Here is a 7,365-nt window from a genome sequence, read left to right as displayed (position 1 = left end):
GTAATCACTACAGAGGAATGAATGGTGACTTTTACCACTCAGAAAAGAAAACTGTATTTCAAAACTCTGAATGGAGCAAGGAAATCTTCTCAAAAGACGCTGTTTCAAGAACTGTCATGGATTTTTCTGCTTGAAAATACGTAGGATGGATAACCAGACTTGGTCATAACAAAAGTAAAAAAGATTCCTCAATGATAAGAAACGTTGAGAATAACCAGGCAGAGTAACTGATCTAAGTGGTCCTACAGAAGATGATAAGTTCACAAATTTGCAAACTGCTCTAAATTTTTTGTTTAGTTTTAGCATTTCAGTTCAAAACTTTAGAATTCCAGAAGGGTACATCCAATGAAACTAATAGAGAATAATATGAAAACAAAGTGCTTATCAACATGAACCTAATTAGCTTTTGGAAATCTTTTTCACAAGGTGTAGCCAAGGCCAAGAGCTTAAAAGGATTAAAAATACTAAAGCAAACGGAGATAGATAATGAATGAATGAATCCAGAATCACAACAGCAACTTAATTCATATGTGTTTTTTTTTTTTTCATAACTGCAAGGAATTTTGCATCTTTTGCAAGTAGTAATTCCAATAGTAAATCCAATATTTAGAAACTAACAAAAAAAAAAAAAGAAAAAGAAAACGTGCATTGCTGTGTGCTGAAGTAAAAGAAAAGCCTGAATGCTGATGAAGACGTGAATTAGCATTTAGCAAAATTTCCCAAAAAATCCCAATTCAGAGATCCCTGGATGAGATCCCTGATCTCTGATATGTATGACATCAGTTTAAATGAACAAAATGATCCCTATCTGGAATAAAAATCTATCAATAGCTCTAATTTAATGATCCATTATGGCTTCATAAACGTATACGGGAGAACAACAGCAAGGATTTCGCGTTCCCAACTCCCAGCACATCCTACTACAGACATACAAGGAACTGAAATTTTTTTCTCCATTCCCTCATCTTTGATTGTACGTATGGGTAGGAGGATGTAAGAGAAAGTTCCTTTTGTCTTTCAACAAGCAGTTACTATGAAATGTTTGAGAGGATATGTGCCAAGTACAACAACATAGAAAGAACACTTAATAAGCTTAATTTAGAAAACAAATCTGTTCCATAAATACATGAGATAAATGAGAAGTATTAGAAAGTATGAGTTGATATTCTCAGAAGGGACCTAGTTTGGAACTTGATTTCTTTTTTGTGTATTTGGCAAGCTAACAATCTTTTTTTTTTCCATCTTTTTAAAATATCAAGTACATTAGGCAACAGACACAAGTGCTTAGTACTGATGTCTAGACTTCTGCAGCTTCTAATGCACTTGTATTATCTAATAAAAGCTAAAAGTGAATTTAATCACAGTTCAAAAAATTCAAAACAAAGCAGGATCATCCAAGGATGAAGAACAGTCAGGTTGCAGCCTCTGCAGCCCTGTGGTTGCTCCAGCTCCTGAGACAGGCTCTGCTGCTGCTGCTCCAACCCTTGCAATGGATCCTGGAGCTGCTCCAATCCTTGTGACAGACCTGTGAGTATCGTAACCCTCCTAATGAGCCCTGCAGCTGCCATGATCCTCACAACTAGCCACGTGGTCACTCCAATTACTACAAGTTCCACAGTTCAACCAGAGAACAAACCAATGCCTATAACTGTTGTCCCCTACAAACAAGAAGAAAAAATGACTACAAAAGCCAGAACATTTAACAGAGAGAGAAGCTCATAAGTTAAGATAAGATGAAGGTGGAGCGAGGCTATCACTAAAATGGGAGGAGAAGAAAGAGAAAGAAACCGTCTGACTCCTAACACTGAGTGAGCTATGAGATGTGCAAAAAGATGACAGTCGTTGGCCAGTCAAGTGCCACATGCTTACAACAGTAGAAGCAACCAAGGGATGGCTGGAAACAGCCCGTGCACCATGCTACTGCCCAAAGTACTATTCTGGGCCCTGAAAAGCAAGCCCTGTGGTGACACGGTGCACCAGGAAGAACTGAGTCAGACAACGGGACTCTTCTGAAACAATCTCATAACTACCCGGGCCAAAGAATACGGCTTTGAGTGGGTATATCACATCCCCTATCATACACAGCATTAGGAAAAATCAAATGATATATTGGCCTACTGAAGAGGCTGAGGAAGACAGTCTGGGTCATTCCTGCCTCAGGCAAAGGCAAGCCTATTTGTGGGATTGCTTTTGCTAAAGGATCTGAGGGTTGCATGGTGGGTAAAGCAGAAGGATGGGGGTGTATGTTGTGCACCTCAAAGGGATTTGATGTTGGGTGAGAATAAACAAAAATACATATAGTATGACATCAGTTGCTACACAATACGGCACGTCATCATCGCTATGGTTGTCATAGGCCTTGCCTTGATAACACTAGTACAGTAAGAACCACCCAAATTAAAGAATGAATTCTGATGGAGTCAGAACTAGCTTCAGCATGCAGTAATCCAGCACTGGATCATTTCTCTTGTACCAAAGGACTGCTACGACAGATAGAGCCCAAAGTCATGAACTAAATGAACTTAACGGACTGACAGTTTACATGGATGGACCACAGGATATAGGAAAGAGACATGCATATACATCAAAAAGTAAGATAGGAGACTCTCGGACGTATAGATTAGCATACATTAGTTTAGACGTATAGGATAATTGTGGGACCCGAACATAACGTAAATGGGACAGGATAAGGGGTGGATATTGCCTTAGTTTCAGCAAGGACAGAGTAGTTTTTCTTCAAGGTGGCTGGTACAACGCTATGTTTTGGAGATGTACAACGATGATAACACACCAATGTTTCTAGTTGCTACAGAGTAGTTCAGAACAGAGTTAAGCATATTTTAGTTTTCTCAGCTTCTCCTACTGTCCAGGAAGAGGGCTGGGAGCAGCACAGGGAGCTGGAAGGGGACAGAATCAGGAGAGCTGATCTAAACCTGATCAACCAAACCTAGTATTCCATACCCTCTGCCATGACATGTAATAAAAGTTAGAAAAAGAGGAGAAAGTTCATCAGGAGGGCAGTTGATGATTGGGGACTGGCTGAGCATCAGTCAGTGGGGACTGAGCAACTGCTTGGGCATCAGTGGTTATACATAAATATACATGTTTATGTATCATAGCCATTATCCTCTTTTCCCCCTTCTTTTCTCTACATTAGTAAGTTGTTTTTAACCTCAGTCCACTAGTTCTACTTGCTCCCCTCTTTCCCCAGTCTCTCCTCCTTCCCCTGGGAAGCTAGGGAGTGAGCCAACAACTGCACAGGGCTAAACTGCCTGCCAAATTAAACCACAATACTATAGAGAAGCAAAATCACCACCCCCATTGATCAGGGCCAGATTACCGCAGAACATGCAGAAAGATAACGTTCTAAAGAAGAGAAGGGATAAAGCACCAGCAGAGAGAACAACACTAACAGTTGGTAGGGAACCAGGCACATATAACCACCCCTGAGCACACCCCATTCATCCCATAAATCCAAATAAATGTCTAGCATTTAGTTGATGCCTCTGAAAAAACGCAATGGGAGCAGAGTCCAGCACAAGCGTTCCTGTGAGACAACTTATGTGGCTTCAAACCTACACCTCAGTGTGCTTCACACAGGACATGGGCAAGAATAAGGACAGCACTCTGCCAAATCAGTCAGCAGAATGCCCCAAACAAAGGCCACCAAAATCCTCAGCACAAAGATCTTTACCTATGGGTAAAGAAACTAATAGCTAGCTGGATATTCAACCAGTAAAAAAACAAACAGCTCCATGTTACCTAAGACTTAATTTAATACCAAAATTCAATATATGCCAGAGATAAAAAGCAGATATCAATTGAACATGCAAATTTTATTCTCAGGGGTCCCCGGGGGCAACAAGGAGCCATCAAGTCTTATACAAACGTGCAAACTGGGGTTCCAAAAGGCCAAACGTAATCCCAAGAGACTGACAGCCAACATCATCCTCTTCTTTCTTGCTCTGGGCTCCCAGTTCCCCATGCCGCTCCTTCTTTCCTCCGCAGCAGCTCCTGAGAAATGAGGGGGGACACCGTTAGACCTGAGGAGCAGCAAATCCGCCACCTGAAGGAGATGGGAAACCCAGAGTCCCAAAGGAACCCGGCACACGACCACGCAACCAAGGAAGACCTTGCATCGTTCCCCACCTTCCCCACTTCATCCCAGCGAAAACTACCTAGAGCAGCTTTTCTCACCTCATTGACGCACCGCAGAGCTCCAGCCGGCGCTGCAGGGGATCACGGAGGCAGGCAGACTGGGCAAATGGAGCTGGGCACACAAAAAGCAACGGGCAAAGAGTCAGCTTCCCTGCTTAAAGGGGACCCCCGTATTGCTACGTCCATTGCAAAGACACCAGTTCTCATCACAGCAACTTTGTTACGTACTAAGTCAACCATGGTGCTCACCATCTTTGCTCACCTGAAATGTGACAGCAAGGTTATTTTGCCCAGTGCTCCTCTCCTCTTCATGCTAATTTGAGATTCTAGTTCCCATTATTTCATCTTTGTTGTCATTCACCAATTCCTGGTAACGTATCAGTAGTTACAAATGAGTTTGCCAACTCACAACATCTACTGTGATTGTCTTCAAGTAGGATACAAAATTTTACTTTTAAGCCTGAGCTTTTCTCTAGGCATCCTGCTCCACCCTCCTACAGAGCTTCTTCATCACATTTACTTTCTTAAACACTAGAACACCACTCCAGTTCCTCCCCCTTTTCAACCTCAGTGTCCTTCTCATGTCCACTCCCATTCCGACCACCCCCTTTGTGAGAAGTAGAAATAAAATCCGTATTGGTCATCACTCCAACAGCACAATACTTTCGCTTTATTGTTACTGCCTGCTGTTGTCTCGTAGCATCTTCCACCGCCAGGCAGCTTGCCGCGCTCGGCACCTGGCTCTTTGCCCCCTTGCCATCTTTCCCAGCACAAACTTTTCGGCGCCCTCCTTCATCTGCCCCCAGCTGCGGGCCGGTCCGTCCCCGCCGCACCTCAGCTCTAGAGACCGCTTTCCGCCAGTCCCTCACAGAACTCAGTTTCCTCTCACACGCTGAGGAGAACACCTGTCACTCACTTGTCCGACTCTGTGCCTTATATAGGTGTCCCAGCCGCCCACCAGACAAGAGGAGCCCGGAACGCCGCTGTCACTTCCCACCGCCCTCTCTTCGACCCTCAGCGTTCCCGCCCTTTCTCGCTGAGGGCGGCTGGGCCAGGGTCACCTGAAGGTCACGGGCCCCTCCCGCAGGCGTTGCCGCCCCTCCCCTCGGGGCAGCGTTGCCTCACAGGTGGACTCACCTCACAAAGCAAGTGCCCTGGCAGAGCTGGCTGTGGGGAACTAATTTCTTCAGTTTCAGTGTTTCTTTCAACAGTCACATCAGCATTACGTGTTCCTTCCTGAGTAGTAGATGTCCACAGATGTAATTAAAAATATATGTAGTTTTTAAGGAATTCTTCACATGGCACCTCCCATCTCTGCCCCTACAGGGAAAATCCCTTCTGAGCTCCGAAATAGTGTTATGGAGAGAAAAGGGTGAAAAAAGCTGATCCCTGATGTATGAAGGATATGATTTATTTGCAAACTCAGGATGTTCTTTTTTTTTTTTTTAATAGAGTTGCTTGTGTTTTGTAATTTATTTAAACACCATGGTTGGCAATGCTCACCTAAGTGCTGTGCATTGCAGTGTATGTTTGCTAAATTCATTTCATTCTGTCCTTGGCTACATCTCATTATAACAATGGTATAAAATAAGGCTCAGAAGGAGAGAAAATGATGGATGCAGAACATATGCTGCTCCCACCAACGAGCGATGCCAAGATAGGATGTATCAGAGGCAGAAATGACTCTTGTCAGCTGGTATGTAACCCAGGCAAATGGACTACCCTGGAGAAAGGCACCCAGGACCTGAGGGAACTAGCTGTGCTATAGAAGGTGTATAGCATGAGCATCCAACCTTTTGGTTTGCCTCAGTTGTGCTGAGTGAAGATGAATTGTCTTGGGCCACATATATGTGGGTTGCTTCGAAAGTAATGCCTCCTATTTATTTTCATGGAAATTACAACAGATAAAATGAGCACAGTAACTCCATTTGATAGAGCAAATTCTCAGCTACGAAACACTATTTTTCAGCATAGTCACCACCATTAGCTATGCATTTTTGCCAGCAATGAACAAGAGGATGCATGCCATGCTTGTCAAAATCTGCACTGGCACACGTGACCCACAGACACTGTCACCACTGCTGAAATGCACTGCACACCGCGCCTCTGTGCTCACATCCATAAATGTTCAGCAAGCACCGATGAAAGCCAGTGGGTGCCATTTTTTTCCACAGGAAGGAATTGAGTGACACACCTTTGCTTCACACACACTTCCATGTCAGGTACCATTTTGTCAGACCGCCCCTCTGTTGCCGTCTATCACATGGCAACAACATGTAATGGAACACTGGTGGAAGGTTCAACCTCTACCATACCACCCACCATTTGCCTCTGATGTAATGGGCCAACATTAACTCTTTAACTCCCAGTGCACTACATGATGTTATGACGTGAAATACTGATAACAAAAAATCATAAAACCATGACAAAGGGTAAATCTGAAAGAGCACATGAGAAAAGCAATGATAGAAACACACTTAGGTGTTGTTTAGGATCTTATTGCCTTCACTCAGTATTAGATGTGGTTTTGCCCTGGACTAGCCAGAGCATTTTTCACAATCAGAATAGTAAGATGATCGAGGTAGTAGAACCGTCATCCCAGAAACCCAAACTGCAGCAGAACTGCGAGTTTGTGTTCACTCATTATGCTTGGTCACCTCTAGTAGGCTACATTCTAGACTGGATTTGGTAACAACTGATAGAATAAACTGACTTTGATATCTTTGATATATTTGATAGCAAATGTAATAATCTGCTATCAATATGTATATTTCATATTGATTGTTAGGGTAAAAAGTTTCAAAATTGAATATCTAATATGAGACTCTGAAGGTCAAGATTTTGAGAAGTACCTAAGCAACTTAAAAGCATAAGTCCTTTTTAGGCACTTAGAAACAAACTTAGCTTTTATATAAAGAAAGAAAACGTACATGATCACTCCCTAGAAAATGCATTCCAACACAAAGGAGAACAGAACATACTAGGAAAATTAACATAGGATTTTACTACTTTTCAAGTGCTTTGTTCCAGCTATTTATTCATGAAATGAAAGCTTATCTAAGATCCACAATAGGTAAGTAGGTTTAGGTTGTGTTGAAGCTGCTTCTGGAAAGGTGGGGAAAAATAATGTTTATGCCTTGGAAGACATCATTCAGGGCATTCATTTTCTAGTTTGAAGTTTACTTTTGTTTTTAGTTTGTCTGAAGT

The 7,365-nt window shown here is 42.7% G+C and overlaps 1 long non-coding RNA gene across 1 annotated transcript; it reads right to left on the bottom strand.

Annotated features, from left to right (window-relative positions):
• Positions 3,818 to 5,240, bottom strand: LOC110398681. Its single transcript, XR_002438552.1, has 4 exons — positions 5,075 to 5,240; positions 4,421 to 4,525; positions 4,198 to 4,270; positions 3,818 to 4,014 (listed from the first exon to the last, which is right to left on the bottom strand). It is a non-coding gene; the product is annotated as an uncharacterized LOC110398681 (long non-coding RNA).

Source organism: Numida meleagris, chromosome 4 (assembly GCF_002078875.1).
Source record: "Numida meleagris isolate 19003 breed g44 Domestic line chromosome 4, NumMel1.0, whole genome shotgun sequence".
Taxonomy (NCBI): Eukaryota; Metazoa; Chordata; class Aves; order Galliformes; family Numididae; genus Numida; species Numida meleagris.
Note: the sequence above shows the minus strand (reverse complement) of the source record. Positions and strands in the feature narration are given on the sequence as shown.